Genomic DNA, 21924 nt, shown 5'->3' with positions numbered 1-21924 from the left:
GCAGTGGTGTCCGTGTGATGTCACGGTGATGTCAGGGCCGGGGGCGGTGACATCGGAGGTGGCGGGGGGGCGGGGCTTGGAAGTGCGGCTGCAGAAGCAGGGACTCCCTGCTGCTGGCGGGGGGGGCATGGTTTCTGTGACGTCAGCCATGAGGGCAAGCGAGGGCAGCCCTGTGGTAGCCCCCAGGGTGTCGGGAGCTGTGAGGTCGCCAGCGGTCGGGTACTGGGATGAGCAACGTCACAGCGACGTCACAGCGATGCAGCCCAGAGGATCAGGGGACAGTGGGTCGGGGGGGGGGGAGGGGGGCGTGGCACAGTGATCCCCCCACGATATGGGGGGGTCACAGGGCACAGCGACCCCCACATTGTGACCTGGTAATACCCGATCTTCGCCCACCCGCGACGGAGCTGGGGGCTGCCACGGGGGCGTCAGGCCGGATCCGAGAGCCCCTGGGAGCCTCTGGCCCCTCTCCCACGTAGTTTCCCTCGCTCCGCTCTCCCCAGTTGCCGCCCCATGGACCCGCCACCACCCCATGGGCTGGCTGCGGGTGCTGCGCTCGTTAGGAAGGGGTTCAATAAGCAGGTGGGACGGACAGCGCTGGTGACACGTAGGGCACGGCGTGACAAACCAGCAGGCGTGGTGGGCCCTTTTGTCCATTGTTCCCCTACTTGTTCTCCCCCAAATCCTCTGGATCATTCCTTTGTATCCTCTGTGAAATGTCTTGCATGATGCCAAGACGTTCATCCCCAGCATCCCTCAAGGTGTCCCGTGGGTGTGCTGGCCCTTACTCACCATGACAGGTTTCTACCTGCACCGTGGGGCTGAGGCCCTTCCCAGGACAGGAGCCTGGGTGGGCTGCACCTTCCTTTGGGTTCCTGCTGCTGTGCCCTTGCCTCTGCCCTCCTCTGAGCTTGTGAAGATGCGTGGGCCCACGTGTGCTGTGGTGGGACACAAAGAAGATGCTGTGGGGTAGTTTTTGGGGAAGGGAAGGGTCCTCCACCTGCCGTTCTCCGTTGAGGGTGTGCCGAGAAGGTTTTATCACACCAGCTGACGTCCTCCTGCAACTTCCAGGTGTAACTTCCAGCCTCTCTCCTCCCAGGTACACCTCCCACCAGCCCAGGTTGCTCCAAGCCCCATCCAACCTGGCCTTGAACACCTCCAGGGATGGGGCAGCCACAGCTTCTCTGGGCAACCTGGGCCAGGGGCTTACCGCCCTCACAGCAAACAATTTCTGCCTGAGATCCCATCTAAATCTCCCCTCTTTCAATTTAAAACCCTTCCCCCTCGTCCCATGGCTCCCCTCCCTGCTCCAGAGTCCCTCCCCAGCTTTCCTGGAGCCCCTTTAGGGACTGGAAGGGACTGGAAGGTCTCCCCGGAGCCTTTTCTTCTCCAGGCTGAACCCCCCCAGCTCTCTCAGCCTGTCCTCCCAGCAGAGGGGCTCCAGCTCTCCCAGCATCTCCGGGGCCTCCTCTGGCCCCGCTCCAACAGCTCCGTGTCCTTCTGCTGTTGGTGTCCTGCAGTGGGGTCTCCCCAGAGCAGAGCAGAGGGGCAGAATCCTCCCCCTCACCCTGCTGCCCACGGTGCTGGGGATGCAGCCCAGGATGCGGGGGGCTTTCCGGGCTACCAGCGGACGGTGCCAGCACATGGCCAGCTTTTCACCCCCCAGCACCCCCAAGCCCTTCTCCTCAGAGCTGCTCTCCATCTCTCCCTCCCCAGCCTGTGCTGAGACCGCAGCTTGCCCTGACCCAGGTGCAAGACCCTGCACTTGGCCTGGTTGAGCCTCATGAGGTTCACACTGACTTCTTGAGCGTGTCCAGGTCCCTCTGAACAGCATCCCGCCCCTCTGGCAAATCACCTGCGCCATTCAGCCTGGTATCACCTGCCACAAGACGACGTGTGGCGTCCTGCAGGCAGCCAGCCCTGACCTGCAAGAGATGCAGGTGGGCATGGCTGCATCGCACTCGGGGCCGGCACGTGCGTCACCAGGGGTTGTCTACAGCACCTAGGTGTAAGCTGGACTATCGGTCAGTCTCCTCAATGCCCATGATTGCACGTGCCCGTCTTATCTAAATAGATGCAATAACTATTCAAATAGGTAAAGAATCAGCAGACCATAAAGGGCACTCTTTGAGGCAGAGCTCTGAAGAGACATTGTGAGTCCTTCAAGAGGTCAGGACAATACGAATATGGCAGCCTGGGACAGGCAAGGCTGCCACAGCTTCATGGCCTCGAAGTCCATCCAGCAGTGAGGCTTAGACATGTTGTATGGGGTTCACCTGGGGAGGTCTGGGTGGAGGGGCTGCAGGGGTGGCCCCGGAGAGAAGAGACCAGGGGCTGCCCCGACGTCAGGTGGAGCCGGTTCCAGATGGCTCCAAAACAAACCCACCCCACCAGGACCCACGGCCAGGCACAGAGCCAGGAGGCCCAGGAATCACGGCTGCCCCATTACCCCTGAGCCACATGGGACTCTCCCCATCCAGGTTCTTGCTGCAGCCACCAGCCCTGCCCAGCCATCTCCCAAGAGGTCCCAGAGCTCCTGGGGCTTGGCTCAGGGCTAATGAGCCCTATGCCAACAGCCATGAAATAGCTCCTGAAGACCTTCCCAGTAAAGACGCTCCCATTGAGAGAAAGAACACTCTCCTGCAAGCACAAGAATGTCCCCTTTAAAGGTAAGGGAAGTAGGAGCAGCAAAACACCCTCCTGGCTTAACTGTGAGCTTCTGAGTCTGCTCAAAACCAAAAGAGAAGCCTTCCAGAGATGGAAAAGTGGACAAATGCCCGTTGAGAACTACAAGGGTGTTGCACAAATTGAAACTGGCCAGAGATGTCAAAAACTATATGAAAAGGGTTCTTCAGGCACATGAACAACAAGCTGAAATGGAAGGAAAATATTGTCCCGCTGTTAAACAGGAGAGGTGAATTAGTCACCAACACTGGAAAGGCAGAGGTTCTCAGCACTTTCACCTTGGTGTGCACTAGGGCCTTGGGAACAACAATTCAGGTTGATGCTAACCCAAACCCACCACCAGTGAAGGAAGAGTTGGTGGGTGAACAGTTACAGGAGCTTGAGCCCTGCCAATGGATGGGCCCTAACAACATCCACCCAAGGGTGTAAAGAGAGCTGGTTGACGTCGCGGTGAGGCCGCTCTCCATAATCCTTGAGAAGCTGTGGAGACTGGGGGACATCCCAGAAGATTGGATGAAGGCTAATCTCTTCTACAAGAAGGGCTTAAAGGAGGACCCAGGAAGTTATAGACCCATCAGTCTTACTTCAGTCCCTCAGAAAGTTATGGAATGAATCCTTCTGGGGGTGACCACAAGTCAAATGAAGCACGTGATTGGGAAAAGCCACCGCAGATTCACCAAGGGCAAATCATGCTTGATAAACCCGATCACCTTCCACAACAAAGTGACCTGCTCGGTTGATGTGAGGCGAGCGGTGGACATTGTCTGCCTGGATTTCTCCAATGCTTTCAACACGGTTCCCTGCAGCCTCCTCCCAGAGAAACTGATGCATTACGGTGGTGGCCAATAGTTCCTTCTCGGACTGGCAACCTGTCACAAGTGGGGTCCCCCAGGGATCGATACTGGGGCTAACGCTGTTTAATATCTTCATAAGTGTTCTGGAAGATGGGATCAAGCGTACCCTGATGAAGTTTGCTGATGATACCAGAGTGAGGAAATGGACACTTGGGAAGGGAGAGCCACCCAGCAGGAAGCCCTGGATCGTCCAGGAAGAGTGGGTTAACAAGAACCTTATGAAGTTCAACAAGGGCAAGTGTAAGGTCTTGCACCAGGGAAAACATAATCCAGGAGTGCAGCACAGGCTGGGATCTACCTGGCTGGGGAGAAGCTCTGTGGACAGGGACTTGGGGGTCCTGGTCCCACTCTACTCGTCACTTGTCAGGCCCCACCTGGAACACTGTGTTCAGTTTTGGTCCCCGCTATACAAAGCGGATGTGGACAGGCTGGAGAGGGTCCAGAGAAGGGACACCAAGTTGATCCAAGGACTGGGAAGCCTGGCATGTCAAGAAAGGCTGACAGAACCGGGTTTGTTCAGCTTTGAGAAAAGGAGGCTCAGGGGAGACCTTACCACCACGTTCCAGTATTTAAAGGGTGGCCACAGAGAAGATGGAGGCTCCCTTTTTACAAGGAGTCATGTGGAAAAGACGAGGGGTAATGGGTACAAGTTACTCCTGGGGAGACTCCGACTGGACGCAAGAGGAAAATTTTTCACTGTGAGAACAATCATCCACTGGAATAATCTCCCCAGGGAAGCGGGGGATTCCCCATTGTTGGATGCCTCTAAGATTCAGCTGGACAGGCTGCTGGGCCATCTTGTCTAGACCGTGCTTTTGCCAAGAAAGGTTAGACCAGATGATCCTTGAAGTGCCTTCCAACCTGGGATTGTATGACTCTGCGATAATTCTGTGATTCTGTGAAGACACGGGTTCAGTGGGACCCTTCCCAGCAAGGCCAGCAGCAACTGGGGGCACGTCTGAAGAGGTGAAACCACCATCTAGGAAGAACAGCGATGAGCAAAGTCCCACAAGGCTTGGTGCCGGCACATGCCCTCGAGTCCTCCTTCACACAACCCTGCTGCTCCTCTGAGTGTTGGGTGGTGGTCAGTGTGCAAATGGGATCAAAGAAGGTAAACCAAACTGGCATCCAAGAGGTTCACTGGCCCCTCAGCACCATGACACACACCCGCCTTCAGGCCACAGGCCCCAAAACCTCCAGCTGCTGGAGGCAGGGAGAGGCCAGCAGAGGGAAGAACAATCCTTCTGTGCTTATTTTAAATTTGGTACAGTAATTTTATCCTGAAGATGGTATTTCCGTTCGTGCTACACAGGAAAAAAAAAATGCTGTGACCAAGCACCGTTCTTCCAAATGCGATGATCTGGATGTGCCGCCTCCAACACAGATCCATGGAAGGGTGACCCAAGGATGTCCCACGCAATGCAGCAGGTGTGAATGAGCACACAGACGCACGCACACGAGCGTATGTACACGCACACACACTAATGAAATCGAAGGAGACAGCCGCTGTGGTTTTGTTTCGTTGTTGAGATGTGTAAAGGCTTGAGAAGCTGGCCCTGCGGCTCTCAGCGTCGCAGCCGCTCCGATCTCCAGTTCCCGGAGCAGTCACAAAGAAAACGGGATCACAAACGGCTGTAGGAAATGAGAAGCTTCATGCTATGTAAAATTTGCAACAAATTCATTCAATTCAGTAGCAAGTGGAGAGACAATTTGTAGTCTTATCGGGAATAAATGTTTTTTAAAGTTTAATTGGTTTAGAGAACTAACGATAAATACCTTAAAGATCACAAAAGACTGAACTGAAAATGCCAACGCAGACCGTGAAAAGACCAACTTTGAATCCTGTCCAATTCTGTCTGATAGAGTGCTCCTCTAAAGACCCCCCCGTGCTCGGCACCTCTGAAGATGCCAACACAAAAACACATAGAACTTGGGTCAAAAAAACCTGAGTGTTACATCACAATACATGCGGTATGATGCGTCACGGGCATCAAAAGAGACCCTGACAAGAAAAGTTGTGCATGCATATGACTTGGGCTCTTCAGTCACCACAGAAACCAAGACATCCACAAAACTGATACAGTGTTGGACAATTGGGAAAAAAAAATAAAATCTGAATTCTAGCTGTATGAATATTTTATGAATACAAAATATGTAACGGGAGATTTCAACGCCAAAACACCTACGCAGAAAACAGCATCTTTCCTTAACGGGTGCATCTTTGGTTGGCAGGCATCCTCGGTGGTACGTGCGTTTTGATTATGTTTCAGTATCTCACTGCATCATGGTAAAAAAAAAGATGCTTAGTAAATTAATGGATGCTAAGCTGGACTATTTACTGCAAGAACTGCCAATTTTACCCAAATAAGAGGGGTACGGCTCCTGCAATCGGATCCCCTGGGGGAGAGCGGCATTTTCCCCGTACTCCTGCTCTCTGGGCCACGGGCAGCAGAAGGTGGGGAGTTCCACGTGCGGCGCCAGCATTGCCTACACAACGCCTGTCCCCAAAATATGATTCTGAGGGGGTGGGGGAATCAATCTTTCAGAAGAGACACATTAAATTGTAGATCACTAACTGGGGGGGTGGGCGAATAAGTCCTTTTTTATTCAGAAAGCAATACGTAAAAATACGCCTCAGAAAAGTTCATTTTTCATACTAGGAGTAGAGATAACCAAGCAATAAACTTCACCGCCATTCTGTAAAAGCTCCCTGAAGCAGCCCAAGTACGAAATTAAATAGAAAATAAGTCTGCTTTGAAAACCAGCATGTATCCAGGCGGTTCATGCAAACATCGTGTTGCAAATCAAACCACTTTATGGACCCCAGCAGGGAACTGAGGTAGTGCAATCGAAAAGGTTTAGGCAAAGAAAATAATAAGGTTTTATTTAAAGATGAGTGAAGGACACCTCCATTCTTTTTGAGGGGGTGGAAGGAAAAGAGAGATGTAGAGATGCTGCTGCTCAGCCCAAGCACCGTTTACAGCAGGACTCTCGAAGCCCAGCCCCAGCGGAGAGCGCAGGAGGATGAAAAAAGAGGGGAAAAAAGACCCAGAAGGAGAAAGCAACGCTGCTGCTCTTCAGAACACCAGTGGAGCATTTACATGTGGCTTGTGCCACATTTTTTTCTTCACCTGACACAGCAGGCAGGGACTATTTTAGCCAGGACGTCACACACTGTCTCCCCCATCCCTCCTCGTGAGTCCAGATACCGAAAGCTCCCAGTAAAACCCATGGTGCTTGTTACGATCTAGACGTTCTCTGAAATAAACGTGTGTATTTGGTTTACGTGGCAAGGTTTTGGTGGCAGGCAGGGGGTGGGGGGGCGCAGGGGTGGCTTCTGTGAGAAGACACCAGAAGCCTCTCCCGTGTCCTACAGAGACAGTTCCAGCCAGCTCCAAGGGGGACATGCTGCTGGCCAAGGCTGAGCCCATCAGCAAGCTGGTGGCACCTCCATGGTAATGTATTTAAGGGGTAAAAACTGCTGCCCAGGAGCTGGGAGGAGTGAGGATGTGTGAGAGAAACAACTAAGAAGGCACCAAGGTCAGTGAAGAAGGGGAGGAGGTCACAGAGCAGAGGTTCCCCTACAGCCCATGGTGAAGACCATGGAGAGGCAGGTTGTTGCCCTGCAGCCCATGGGGGTCCGTGGTGGAGCAGATATCCACCTGCAGCCCATGGAGGTCCGTGGTGGAGCAGATATCCACCTGCAGCCCATGGAGGATCCCACGCCAAAGCAGGTAGATGCGCTCCAAGGGGGCTGTGACCCCATGGGAAGCCCACGTTGGAGCAGGCTCCTGGCAGGACCGGTGGACCCATGGAGAGAGAGGAGTCCACCATGGAGCAGGTTTGCTGGCAGGACTTGTGACCCCATGGGGGGACCCACGCTGGAGCAGTCTGTTCCTGAAGGACTGCACCCCATGGAAAAGACCCACGCTGGAGCAGGTCATGAAGACCTGCAGCCCATGGGAAGGTCTCACACTGGAGAAGGTCATGGAGGACCGTCTCCCATGGGAAGGGCCCCTCGCTGGAGCAGGCAAAGAGTGTGGGGAGGATGGAACAGCAGAGAGAACGTGTGACGAACTGACTGCAACCCCCATTCACCATCGAGGAGGAGGTGGAGAAATGGGGAGTGAAGTTGAGCCTGGGAAGAAGGGAAGGGGAAGAAGAGGGGAAGGTGTTTTAAGACTTGCTCTTATTTCTCACTATCCTACTGCTACAATTAATTGGCAATAAATTAAATTAGTTCCCCCCCGCCTTCCCCACCCACGGAGTCTGTTTTGCCCTCGCCGGTAACTGCCAGTGCTCGCTCCGACCTCTCGACGTTGAGGGCAGCTGGCAGCCAGCAAAGGTCAGCCCACCACGATGTGCTTCTACCCAAGCTTTAGAGCGCACTGCTCCGTGTATTAGCATGTATTACCACCACTAAAACTCTTTCAATTAAGAAACAAAACATTTCAACCAGATGTTTTGCCTCTTGAACTTAGCAGCCCTGCATTAAAAGCCACTCCAAGCTGCCGCCAGCCTTTACCAGGACACAGCACCTTGTGGGCAGCGGTGGGTTGACACCTCCTCGGCTTCACCACACGAGTCCTACAGAGACGGCGACGGGTGGCTGCTCCTCAGCAGAGCCCTGCGCAGTGCTGCTCCCTCCCAGCCCCTGCGGAGGAACCGACTCTCTGGTCAGACAAACCCGGCTTTAAAAATTCCACCATCGGGAACTTCGGTGTCACCGCGGAGCACGGGATGGAAGACAGCAGTGCTGGTCCCCTGACGAGTCCCACACCGACACTCCCAGCTGCAGTCAGGCTCCTGAAGCTGGCGGTAGACCTTCTCCGCTTCTCAAACACAAAAGTATGGCAAGAAAAGCAGAAACAAAAGGAATATCCCATCGCCCTCCTCATCCCTTTCTCATCCAAAGTCTGACTCTACCAACCAGGCTGGGTCACCAAAACTGCTAAGAATTATCTCTGGAATAAAGCACATACCTCTGGACTTGAGCATGTTCTTCGAAGATAACAGAATGGCCGAGTCTCTTTTCCCCCCAGATCTTTTAACAAACATACCTACAGTTTTGTATTCTTGACTTATTGATTGTTCTTTTGCAAATTCTCACACAGCGCCTTATAAAACGTACTGCTGGGCTGGGCAGCTCCATTGTCCCGCTGAAAACCGAGTACTGAGAGAGCGTCGGGATCGGACCCTGTAAAGATTTGCCTGAGGGAAGTGCAACTTTCTGAAAGCCTTCAATAAAGGAGCCACAACCAAAGACTGAGAACAGCAGATTAATTACTACAAGGTTTCTAAATATGAAAGATCAGAAATACCAAGAAATACATTTAACAAAATAGTAGAGGCAGGCAATAGCAATGTGTTCTGCTCGAGTGACTTGCAGCTGAGGTGTCAAAAAACCCCATACCTCACACTAATCATCATTTAGCCTTGTGTGCTCGCCAAGTAGAACATCTGTGCTTGGGTACCCTTTACAAATTCAGTATTCTTTAAAGATCTGATGTAAAAAAATGCCTTTTTTTTTTTTTCCCTTAAGTTTTCTGTTCATACACATACTTACTCTCCTTTAACCTGTAAATCTTATAGAGGCCTTTAAAAATCACAGCTGACTTAGGAAATGAAGTTAACCAGACCTGCTCCAGAGAAAGTCTCCAGTAATATTAATGGGATTTCAACCTACCATGGTCTACATTGTCACGTAGCATTACCCACATATTAATCCCCACAGTGTCTCAGTCTATACCAGAGGCTCAGAAGAGGATTTTTTTATTCCTACACATGGAAAAAAAATCTGGCAAGTTCTTATGCACTGTGATTCCCTTGACCAAAAGGAGCAGCACTTGCCAATGTAACTTGGAGTTACAAAAAAAAAAAATTTTTAAAGTTTCTGTTTAAAGTCTAGGGAAGATGTGGCCTGGCTCTCATTCCATGCACGCAAAGCCTACCGTAACTTTTTTTTATTTAAGCCTTGATTTAGATCAGATATTGGGAAGAAATTCTTTGCCATGAGGGCAGTGAGCCCCTGGCCCAGGTTGCCCAGAGAAGCTGTGGCCGCCCCATCCCTGGAGGGGTTCAAGGCCAGGTTGGACGGGGCTTGGAGCAACCTGGGCTGGTGGGAGGTGTCCCTGCCCAGGGCAGGGGGTGGGAGTAGATGTATAGAGATTATTAGCAACTACTTCCCCTCTGCAGTTATCTTTTACCTTATATTTCATCTGGAATACCACCCAGTCTCAACAACTATCCGCAAGATGTAAAGTAAGAGGCAATTTTAGGACTCCTGTGAAGACAAAGAGGACTCCAACCTTCAGAAAGCAAGTGTTTTCCATGGCTAGTTTTATTCTTAATTGCCAACATGTTATTAGATGTTGTCTTAAATGCCATGACAGCAGAATTTTAACCCAGCAAATTTAGGATCAACACTATATAACAAGCCACTCTCCTGTAGACACTTTCTCTAGAGTGCTAAACGTTAGCAAGTTTCACTACATCACACACACTCAAGGTATGCTTTATTCAAAATATCAGGGAAATCTCGTCTAAGGGACTTCAATCAATGAAGACATTTATATACACTTAGTGAAACCATAACTTTTGTTTTCACTGGTTTCACACCATCAGAAGAAACAGCTTGTGTCTCAGCAGGTAAAAGCCATGTCAAGCATGAATGGGAAGAATGCACAAGCGTGTGGCATTAACGCAGAGCTTAGGTAGGGCTTTTTTCAGATTCTTTTGAAGTACACTCTAATCCATCATCAAAGCACCTTCGTATAAAGACAGATGATGGTTAATACAGTTGGTATCACAGGGATACAAAAATTAAGCCAATCACACTCTTGCTTTGACTTGAATATTCAGAAAAATGTCCAAAGCCCCACATGTTTAGATACAGATTAGAAAGGTTTCTACACCTCATATACAACGAAAGAACAGGTTATGCTCAGATGATTAGAACAACCCTGTTCTATACAACTTACAAAGTGACAAAGCCCAGGCCAAAGTTCTGCTCTACTACAGTAACATAAACACATTTAAAAAGAAAATACGGTAACGGTTTCGGAGATGACCTCCTAGCAGTCAAACCACGGCAAGAGGGCAGACACCTTTTCTCTCCGTGAGACAGCTCAGGCTGTGCCTTTGCTCTTGCAGGGCATCTTCTGGCATACGAAAGACAGGACTGACAGCCTTCATTTGTTCTTCTGAAAAGAGATGGTCCAGCAATTCCCAACAGGTTGTGAAATGGAACCACCTGGGAAAAGAAAGAAAGTTTGTGTTCATCTCCAAAAAGCCGCCCAGCTGTCGTTTGTACGGGATGGAGCTTTTGTCAGCAAGAGAAACACAAATCTCCATGGCTGAAGATGCTGCTGCAACTGAATAAACTTTTATTTGTCTTGCCTGTCAACACCCATCAGAGCAATTTCTGTGGCATTTACGGCCCTATGATTTACTCAGAGACACCTGTAGATCGTTTGCTGTAAGACAGCTTCCAACTCTGCCTTCAGCAGGAAGCACTGATGTGTCCCCAATCACACCTGATGGCATCGGCAGCAGAAGCAAAGATAACCAAGGCTGAAAAGGTAAATTTGATCACCTCCAAGTGCCTCTTCCCCTAATTCCCCGTTTTCTCTTCAGCAACAGCATAATGTTCTTTGATGGTCTCTGACTAGAGCTTTCCTGGAAACCCCCGAGGGGAGCAGCAGCCTACTGTGCTATAGAACTGGAAGGAAAAAAAATACAAGGAACAAAAAAAACAACCCCAAAGAGGCAGCAGTTATCTGGCATCCCAGTGTTCCTTCACCACATGAACCTTCCCCAGGAGCACCTGTCACCACACAACTGCACGAGGCTACTGAAAGGCTCACGAGCTGAGCATCCTGTCAGTGGGGTTCATCAGTCATTCCACAAAATCCTCTCCAAAATCCCCCACGGGGTCAGGTTGCAGCGCGCGTCCTGCGTGTGCAAGTGGAACTGCTGGATCTCATCGCAAAGGCTGCAAATCGCAGCAAGCCGAGGGCAATTACCGTGTTACAGCCACAGACAGGAGCCCCCACCATTGATCACAGAAGGCTAAAACTACACGGGCACAAGTCCTGCCCCACACCGCAGGGGTCTGCCAAACACAGGTACGGTGTGTATGTTTACTTGTTCCTTCCCAGAACCAATACGTACTTATTAGAGAAGTAAAATCAGTATAAAAACATAATAATTAAAGTCAGTGCACTTCAGGAACAAGACAACAAACTTCCCTTGTACAGATGGGGATGCTCAGAGAGGGGCATGTTCCCCACTGGCAAGTGGGCAAATGAAGTTACTAATTGCAGACTCAGGCTCTGGGGAGCTGTATGTGTTTTCAGGGAAGCATGAATGTGGAGCAGATGCATCTACGGCCATGTCACACTCCGCTCCTCTCTGCAATTCTTGTTTAAAAGCAAATACAAAAGGAAAAACCTGCTAATATGCACAACTACTACACTAGGTTCCAAGCTACTTAAAAGACAGAAGTCTTTATAGTCGAATGGTTCAAAACCTGAAATACAACCACAATTGTCAAGTCAAAAGACTACGATCTAAAACTAATTTAAAGAAAAAAATAAAACAAGCAAAAAATCTAACAGGATCTGTTAGGAATGGGTTAGTGCAGAAGAAAGGAAAGACCTGTAAGCACCGATGTTTCTATGGCTGCGCCCACTTCCACAATAGATATGACAGGTAGAAATAGCACAAAACGCCTGCAAAATACAACGTGCAGAAGCCCCCAAAGGTACCTGCATTACGTATGGAAGAACTCAGCCAACTTGGTCTTCCAGCAAGACAGAAATAGCTCAAGTTTAATCCCAAGACCAGAAAAGCATTAGGACTTCAGATGTTAAGGTTTTCTTAGCGCAGTCTGAAGAGAAAGTGTTTGCTGGGTTTGGTGGTTTTTTAATGAGCTCCTCAGAAATTAAAAAAAAAAAACCCCACAACTTTTTAACTCCCCCCAAACCCTTCCGAAGTGACAGAGCAGAACAGACACCCCCTGCCCCACCAGCGCGAGGAATGTATCAGCTTACAAAGGAAGAGAAAACTGCATCAGTTAACACTCGTGTGGAGAAAGGACAAGACATGGACAGCCATAATAAAAACAGCTACAATTTCCCCCCGACCTTTGACAAATAAGCCGCCAAGCATTCTATAGGAGTGGCACTGAGATCTCATAACACTTTTTTATTTTATCTGGCCAGCGCCCTTGAAAGACGTGATCTTAATCCGCCACTTCACTTGGACCATCTCAATGACTTCCATTTCCTCTTCATCATGTCACCCCAAAATCTTCTTCCTCCTTCATCGAGACAAATGGCAGTGAGAGGATTTCTGCGGTGGGTGGGCTGGCACGGAGCCGACCCTGGGGCATAGGGATTCTTCACAGCAATTTCTGACTCATTTAGATCAGGCAAAAGCACCAAGAGCTGAAGACTAATTAACCCACCGTGGTTTCTAGTAGCTTACAAATTGTTTGTTTTTTTAAAAATAGTATTTTTTACAGAGCTCTTTTAAGTGGCCTCATGAGAAGCCATTTGCATGGTTTGTGTTTCAGGAACCAGAATTATACAAGGAACAGCACCTGACTCCAGTGCGGGATGTCGCGCTGATTATCCGGATCCAAAATGACAGAAGTAAGCTTGTACTGAAAAAATAAGTATATTTAGCAGAGTAAATGCAGGAAGATCTTGAAGCAGTCCTGCACACATGACGAAAAACATGCACGCATCTCATCTTTTAGTTTCAAATTAGTTTTACTTTTCCATTGGATTAATGTTGCTTTTGTAAAGAAGTTCCAGTTACACAATGCAATTATAGAATGGTAATGTTTAACTAATATATTACATTAGTATAAAGTTTGGAAAAAAGATCCTAAAAGATAAGCAGAGCACTACTCTCTTCTTCAAAAATCCCCACAGCAGTACTAAAACTGCTTCCTGGAGGCTGGATACAGCCTTAGGACAATTCTGCATCCAGCCTGTGGTTCGATCCTGTCCATTCCTTTGACCCTAAGGCTTACGGAGGGCAAGCTGAAGGCCAAATGGGCTCTCTGGCAGAAACAGGTTAACTCTGATCATTAACGTTCCTGGCAATCCCACGTAGATCAACCACCGGGCTCATTTACAACATGTCACATAATACCTAGGCATCAACAAACCCCTCTGTCTTCCCTGGGAGACAACATTTGCAGTCCTTCTGGACACATTTCAGGCAGTCACTAGGAAAACACAAATTGCAGGAAACCACAGTATTGACCGAAGGCTGCTCACAATCCCCTGATAAGAAAACACCTTCCAAAAAAACCAAGCAAAACCCAAAACCCAAAGCAACCACCAACAGGGACGCGCATATACAAAACCACTGCAAGAACATGTAATATTCCCACATTTTTGGAACTGCTGTGCAGGCAAAGCAGTTGCCATTTACAGTATTCTAAGAGGTACGTGAACATGCCCAACAAATTTAACCCTTCCAGGAAACGCCAACTGCAAATACAAAAAGGAATGTACAACCCCAACAGAAAATACAGTATCATCATTGCTTTCCCCACCCCAAAAAGCAAATCTGAAAAGCTGACTGGAGTTTCCTGGGTCTCAGAGTAATTCTAGAGCTAAAGTGTTGATGGACATCAACTTTAGATCAGATAATACATGCCAACACTCATCACTGACCCAGGCAGGACACCTCCTTCTGCCCTACCCAAGGGTTTCCAACACAACACACTTTCTTCCTAGAACAGGACGCTACCTGCTTTATTTGTAACACCATCAATATATTTCTTTCTTCTTGAGATGGGACAAGAGGCACGTCACACAGGCCATCAAGCCACTGGTTGGAAGCACTGGAGCCTTTCGGGTATTGTTTTTCACCATGGTTTGCATGAGAAAGAAAATTGAAGACAGACTAGATGGAGACAGCTTTGGAGAAAACAAAAAAAGCTCAGACTTAGTCCCTTTCTTTGTTTGGTTTTGTTGTTGGTGTTTTTTTTTTTCCCCCCAGGGGAAGAGCACACCAAATAAATCAAGTCCACAAAAGACTGGTATAATTCTTAAATTACAGGAAAAAAGCAGATTTGAGGAAGACAACCGAAGAGCTGACTACCACAACACTTTTGTATAATACTAAAATGTAAGTACACAACACACAATTTATAGGTACTGCATAAACATATCGTTTATATAAACATCTGTAGCTAACAAGTATTTCAGGAAGACCACTACAAAATTCATGAAGAATGCAGACAAAATTGCCAGTAAAGCAACACTGAAAGCACAGCGTTACCAGATCTGACAATGTCTTTTAGAAGATGAATCTTAGTTTTGCACATTGCATGATTCCTTTTTTCCAAATAAGGTCCTGACAGAGTTTTGGCCATCGGTGTCCAACAGCACCTGGTTCATTCGTCTGCAATAATCAGGATCGTTAACCAAAAGCGGTCACTTCTACAGTTACCCCATTACATTTACCTGGGCATGAGGGTTGACACAGGAGGAACGCCGTGACCTGTGTGTCACTTCCTGCGCCACGTTTGTGCTGACAGGATCAGATGAAGGCCAGAATTCCATCTGTCTCCCTTCCCTGCAGCCGTCCCAGGAGATCCATTGCTGCCCGCCCCCAGGAAACACGGCTCTTCCTCAAACACCGCCACACACTGCGCCCCTGAGCAGGGCATGGCTTCAGCTCTGAATCAGAGAAGCACAGCAGTGAAACAGAGACAAGGAAAGCCCTTCCTTAACATTTACAAAGTTCACAGTGCCTACAACGTTTTCCAACCCGCCAACAGCTCGGGATGTGCTGAGCACTCACACGAACTTACACACACATGTGCACGTGGACACCCGCGCTACCGCATTTCCTTCCTCCCCTCTGGTTGCTCCCACCGTCGGAGGGGGCACGAGGAAGGGAATACTCATACACCGATCTCTCTCTCTCCTGTTGTTTACCTACACATTGTCCCAGTTTGAACTGGTAAAGAGTTAATTTTCTTTGCAGTGATTGCTGTGAAAGGAATGTCAAGAATACATGTTACTTTAATTGGTGGTAGGCATGTTTATGTACTTTTCAAGGACACTTTTCAGCTTCCCACAGAAGCTGAGAAGCAGCACAGACAGCACAATGGAATACTCCCTTCCATAGACATCGTGTTCAGTATCCAGATGGGGGTTGGCCGGGGGGCTGTAACCCACAATCACTGCTCAGGAAGGGACCAATTCACCAGGTGGCAAGTACGTCATTATCATTAGTGCTACTTCCTTTTCTGTTTTTGTTCTATTGAACTCTCCTTATCTCAACACACAAGCTGTTTCTTCCCTTTTCCTTTCCCCTCCTTTTCTCCCTGCCCTTCTGGAGGAAGGGGGAGGAGCTGCATGGTCCTGGCTGCCAGCTGGGGTTAAACCACCACAACTACCCACAAGCATTCTTTCTTGATTCAGTACTTAAAACCTGCATGTTTTCAGCACAGCAACAACAACCATAAGCAAGAGTGCCTCCAGTTCTTCTGGGACACCAAAAAGAACTGCAGCTTTCTCTCCCCCAGACATAAGCAGCTATCCACACTTTCCACCTCCTGGAACTGCAATCCAGCTGTGTTGCAGCTACATCTGGTACCCCGCGCCTTCAAAGCCAACACTAGTGGCAGCGGTTTTCAACCCCAGCAAGCACAGAGCAGCGCTGCGGCCACACTCAGAGCTTTCTCCTACCAAGAGAGCCAGGAGGAAATACAGCTGCAGTCTCCTGGCAGGTAAAGGAGCACCAAGAAGCTTGCTCCCCAGGTCTCAGAGTCATTCTAGATCCAACTGATCATCCTCAGCTGTCTGCTCAGGTAATACATGCCAACAGCCATCACAGACCCAGGGGAACAAACACAGCAGCTCCCATTTGTGTGTCACAGGGGACAGCAGGGCAAGAGAGGAGCAGCTGGGGAGCACACACCCAGCCCCCAACTCCCAACAAGGGCCTGGGGCTTATTCCTCTGGAGAAAAGCATGGCTGGGCTGAAACAAGACAATACTCACAGTCACCTTTCCTTCTCCCTCACAAGGCTACACAGGCCATGTGCTTTCCCAAAGCAACATGCTCGGGGCAGCAGGGTGTCTTATCAGGTCCTTTCGCAGCATTGTCTTGCAGCAGAGGGAGAACCTTGCAGCTATTTGTCCTAGAACATAAGAGAAGAGGGAATGAAATACATACTATTTAATACCAATAAAAATACATTTAGATCAGCATTGAAAATAAGGGACAAAAAGCTAAACTCCAGGTTTTACACTGAACACAAAAACTAAATAAACGGTTCCCCTGCACCATTTCCTTTTCCAGCCCCCAGAGAGCTTCCTCAAGAACTGACACATACACACAAGTGACCTGGGGGTTTAGGGCACATAAAAGCAAACAATTCTATTCAGCTGGGGATACAGTCAGACACGCATCACCCACATCCCCCACAACTCAACAACTGTAAGCTGCTAACAGCTATGCCATTTTAGCCTCCACTGGCTAACTGCAGAGCTGGGGACTCCCAGGGAAACTCTGGGGAACAACTCTTGGCCCACCTGAAACGGCCATGGCTCCCTTGGACGCCTGGGCACAAGTGGAAACCATCCCTGGTTTTAGAGCAAGACTGACTCCAGTTGCAAGTTTTCTTCAGCATCCTCACACCTGGAAGCTAAACCCAAAACACCACACACACAGCTGAACCACTGCTCAGCACGCCCGCACCAACAGAGCTCTCCTGACACACACTGGCAGCAATTAATTATCAAGTCAGCATTTCAACTTCAACCCAGAGACGAACTTTGAACCAATGCAATTTTGGGGTAAAACTGATGCAAGGCCCTTCTCCTTAAGAAATCCACAAACTGAAAGCAACAAAACACACACTCTTCTCTGCCGTATCAAGTATCACCCTCCTTCAGTTGAGCTTTTATTGCTTTTCAGAAATAACACAAAGCCACTGTGCGCTCGGCACATCAGTTTCAATGCGCTAACAAAAAGGGTGCTGCAAATAATGTGCCATTTCAACATTCAGCATCAAAACAGCCAGCTTTAGCGCCGCAAACGTCCACTGTCAGAGTCTTGACTGATGAATTCTGCTAGAACAGTAACATGAGGAAAATACAGTAGATTTTGAAGAAACCCTATCCCCACAGAAAGCCCGAGTTGCTAAATATTCATGCTACAGCTGATAAACACTGCCTGTGGTCACACGGAAGTTTGTCATGGGCACAAGCTAAATTAGCAGCAACCGCACTTGACAAGCGCAGAAAGTTCTTCTCTTTCTCATTCCCATACAGCAAGACAAGTGCCCTTCACAGCCAACATGGCTCACAGTCACAACTGATGACCACTAACAACCAAGCACAAAACATTCCCTAGGGACTGGCATAACTGGCACATCAGCCAGCACTCGCAAGTGCCCAAAGGATTCCTTCCTTAGGAGCAGGACGATTTATTTTTCATGCAAAAGACATGAAGTTTAGAATCTTTCAGAAAGGAATGAGAGACCCAACTCTGTCCTTTGCAAAAGAACAAGCGCTCACAGATAGTATCTAAGCAAAGATACCACCCAAGCAAACTTCAGTTTATAGGCTTACACACCTCAGCCTCGTCACTGTGTTTTAAACATCTAAATGTAACCCATTTGTGGTCAGCAAGCAACTCACCTTTGGGCAACTTCTTTATAGATTCAACAATTTCATTTACATCACAGAGACATCAGAAAGGAACCTGGGGGGGGGGGGGGAAACCCCAGCAAAAAAATCACAGAGGGGCAAGGGTGTTAACGTTTAGTTATTTAGAAAAGGAAAATCAAACCCCTAGATTTGTACAAGGCTTCACTAGATTGACTGTGAATACTCTTTGGTAAGATCTGTTAAAGTAAAACTTGTTCAACTGCAGTTCATCTATTGCTGCCTAAAAACTTCACAAAAACAAAACCCCACAAACAATGTGGTCAGACACAAACCACACAGGAAATATATTCTGGAGGGAAAAGAAAGGTCTGAGCAGCGAATATAAAGATTGCTGAGCTAGCACTGACTGGAGCCAGTACGTCCCTCTGACAAAATGTCCTGTGAACACAACAGCGCTGCTCCTCAGCGCCAGCTGCCCTTGTGTCTTTACACATTACACAAGTTGGGAGCAAAGACAGTAATTAAGAACTTATGGTACAAAGCATAATAGAAGGAACAGATGAAACTAAGGAAGACTCCTGAGGCAACCCTCAACAACTTTAGCTTTCCATGCCTGGAGAGAGCTGGAATCTTCTAATTGCCAGCTAGCTAAAATTTAAGTCTTACAGAACTGCAAAATGCAACATACAGCCCCAACAGAAAACACAATATCATCATTGGTTTTTCTCTTTAAAAAGAAAATCCAAACAGCTGACTGCTCATTGTGACCAAAGGAAGATGGGACAGCACCCTTTAAGCATCCTGCAGCTGCAGGTGGCACGAAATGGTGCAACTCAACAACACGCTCGCTGAGACAGGCAGGTTGAGCTTACCCCCAAATCTCTCCCTCAGCATCTGCTGGCACTGCTCAGCTCCAGCTATCCTGAGCTGCTCTCAGTTCACGCGGAAGCATCTCTGAGTGACAGCCAGAGCCACACCTTGCTAACACATCCAGGAGAAGGAACTCAAACTGTGCCCCCTTCTCCTTACGGAGATTTTAAATAAAACTGGAGTTGTCTGGGTCTCAGAGTAATTCTAGAGCTAAAGTGTTGATGGACATCAACTTTAGATCAGATAATACATGCCAACACTCATCACTGACCCAGGTAGGACACCTCCTTCTGCCCTACCCAAGGGTTTCCAACACAACACACTTTCTTCCTAAAACAGGACGCTACCTGCTTTATTTGTAACACCATCAATATATTTCTTTCTTCTTGAGATGGGACAAGAGATACGTTACACAGGCCATCAAGCCACTGGCTGGAAGCATTAGAGCCTTTCGGGTATTGTTTTTCACCATGATGGTGAGAAATTTAGCTTACAATGGAAATAGCTACAGTGAACAAATAAGACTGAGATTAAGTCTTTTTTTTGTGGGGAACAGGACACACTAAATAAATAGTCACTGAACAGACCAGTGTAATTGTCAGGAAAAAAGAACCCCTAACTCTCAACAAGTTGAGTGAGGTTTGTTACTCTTCGTAATAGCACAGCTGTGCTGAGATCAGTCAGTATTTACTTACCCGCCTGCCTTTGTCCCAAACGAAACTATACAGGCCACGCATTGTTAAGTCCCGGTCCGATGTGGGGCTCAGAAGAAGTTGGTGATGATCCCAAGACTGAGGCTGAAACACAAACGAGGTCAAATGCCGCCAACCGGCGCTGACCACGGGCACATCCCCGCCTGGCCGGACCCTCCCCGGGAAGAGCCCGCGCTGGAAAGCCCCCGAGGAGCCGAGGCGAACCACCAGCTCGCCGCCGGCAGGCCCGACCAGTGGGAGATCGCGCCCCCGCTCCACGTAGACGCCTACTCCCCCCACCTCCGGGGCCGACCCCCGCCGTTTAGGGAGGCCCTACCACCGCCACCCCGGGAGCTGTGTCCCCCCTCCTTACGGACGCCCCCCTTCTTCACCTCCGGGACCGTCTACCCCGCCTTACGGAGGCTCCCCCCGCCACCACCCCGAGAACCGTACCCCCCCCAAGGCCGTTCCTCCTCCCATTATGGACAATCCCCCCCCCGCTGAATGGTCCCCCTTCCTTTTAGGGACACCACCCCGCCCCGGGCTACCCCCCTACCCAGCCGCCCCCCACCACCCCACCCCCCCCCCTCCGAGGCCGTGACCCTCTTACGGGCTCCCCCACCCCTCACCCCGGCGGACGCCCCTCGCCGCCAGGCCCATCGCACCGCTGGACCTAGAGCTACCAGGGCCCGGAGCCCCCACCGGGCCCAGGCGCGTCCGCACCACGCGGTGCACATCACCGTCCCCTCCGCCGCCCGCGCCAAAAAGAGCATGTCCCCCCGGGGCAGGGCTATAGCTACCTGCCCGGCAGGACCCCGCCATAGCTGTTCGCGCCGTTCGCCTGACCGGTGCTGTCCGGCCGAGGCGGCGCCGCGGGCGGGCGGGAGCAGGCGTTCCGGCAGGTCGCCCCGCGGCGGAAAGGACTCCGCGGCCTGAGGGGGAGCCGGTGGCGGAGCTCAGCCCCGGGAGCTTCCCCTCGGAAACAGGTCCTTTTCCTCCCTCTTTAAAGGCGATTACTCTGATTGCGCTGTTAATTACCAACGTGGGGCTCCGGCAGCCGTGATCCTTGCCGGGCGGCAACGCCATTTTGAGACTATACAAGAAATCTATAAATATATAATATTTATGTATATATATATATATGTATGTGTAATATATAGTCTATATATCTGTATATATAGTTAAATATACAGTCTATATATCTGTAATGCTGGCTGGCATAAAGCAGTTGAAAATGAGGTCTCTTGTTTTGTTCGGGGTGGGTGTTTTTTTGCGGGGGTCAGGGTTGCGGGTGTGAGGGGTTACGGGGTGGTGTTGGGTTGGTTTTTTTTGGGAGTGGGGGTGTGGGTGTGTGTGTTATTTTTTTTTTTAAATAGAGCAAATACTTGTCCAGCCTGTCACAGTGTTGATCTTCCCGCAGGTAAAGGAGGTGGCGGGTTACAGCTGTTAAGCGCTTGGCCTTCAGTAGGTCTGCAGAGGACACGGAGTTGGGCGGGAGTGTGGGTTGCTGGAGGGCAGGGAGGCTCCGCAGAGGGATCGGGCCAGGCTGGATGGATGGGCCCAGGCCAATAGTGTGAGGGCCAATGCGGCCAAGTGCTGGGTCCTGCACTTGGGTCACACCGACCCCATGAACGCCTCAGGCCGGGGGCAGAGTGGCTGGAGAGCTGCCTGGTGGAAAAGGACCTGGGGGTGTTGGTCAACAGCCGGCTGAGTATGAGCCAGCAGCGTGCCCAGGTGGCCAAGAAGGCCAGCAGCATCCTGGCCTGTGTCAGTGATAGTGTGGCCAGCAGGACTGGGGCAGTGATGGTCCCCTTGTACTGGGCACTGGTGAGGCCCCACCTCGAGGGCTGTGTCCAGTTTTGGCCCCTCACGACTAGAGAGACATTGAGGTGCTGGAGCGTGTCCAGAGAAGGGTGACAGAGCTGGTGAGGGGTCTGGAGCACAAGTCCTGTGAGGAGTGGCTGAGGGAGCTGGGGGTGTTCAGCCTGGAGAAAAGGAGGCTGAGGGGTGACCTTCTCACTCTCTGCAGCCCCCTGAAAGGAGGGGGTAGCCAGGGGGGTCGGTCTCTTCTCCCAAGGAACAGGCGATGGGACAAGAGGAAACGGCCTCAAGTTGTGCCAGGGGAGGTTTAGGTTGGATATTAGGAAAATTTTCTTCACTAAAAGTGTTATCA

The 21924-nt window shown here is 49.8% G+C and overlaps 1 long non-coding RNA gene and 3 other non-coding genes across 6 annotated transcripts; all 4 read right to left on the bottom strand.

Annotated features, from left to right (window-relative positions):
- Nucleotides 1–9460: 9460 nt before the first annotated feature.
- Nucleotides 9461–20523, bottom strand: LOC134524947 (uncharacterized). Of its 3 annotated transcripts, none has more exons than XR_010073641.1 (5): nt 20381–20523; nt 19755–19856; nt 16576–16715; nt 15029–15244; nt 9462–14479 (listed from the first exon to the last, which is right to left on the bottom strand). It is a non-coding gene; the product is annotated as an uncharacterized LOC134524947 (long non-coding RNA). The 3 variants fall into 3 exon arrangements; XR_010073640.1 differs by having other exon boundaries at nt 9474–10791; XR_010073639.1 differs by having other exon boundaries at nt 9461–15244.
- Nucleotides 14150–14234, bottom strand: LOC134525095 (small nucleolar RNA SNORD45). The gene has a single exon (XR_010073696.1). It is a non-coding gene; the product is annotated as a small nucleolar RNA SNORD45 (small nucleolar RNA).
- LOC134525091 (small nucleolar RNA SNORD45) lies at nt 16331–16412 on the bottom strand. Its single transcript, XR_010073692.1, has one exon. It is a non-coding gene; the product is annotated as a small nucleolar RNA SNORD45 (small nucleolar RNA).
- Nucleotides 19247–19331, bottom strand: LOC134525094 (small nucleolar RNA SNORD45). The gene has a single exon (XR_010073695.1). It is a non-coding gene; the product is annotated as a small nucleolar RNA SNORD45 (small nucleolar RNA).
- Nucleotides 20524–21924: the final 1401 nt, after the last annotated feature.

The sequence above is a fragment of the Chroicocephalus ridibundus genome, chromosome 18 (genome assembly GCF_963924245.1).
Source record: "Chroicocephalus ridibundus chromosome 18, bChrRid1.1, whole genome shotgun sequence".
In the NCBI taxonomy this organism is placed as follows: domain Eukaryota; kingdom Metazoa; phylum Chordata; class Aves; order Charadriiformes; family Laridae; genus Chroicocephalus; species Chroicocephalus ridibundus.
The sequence above is the reverse complement of the archived record's forward strand: the minus strand, read 5'-3'. Positions and strand labels throughout refer to the sequence as shown.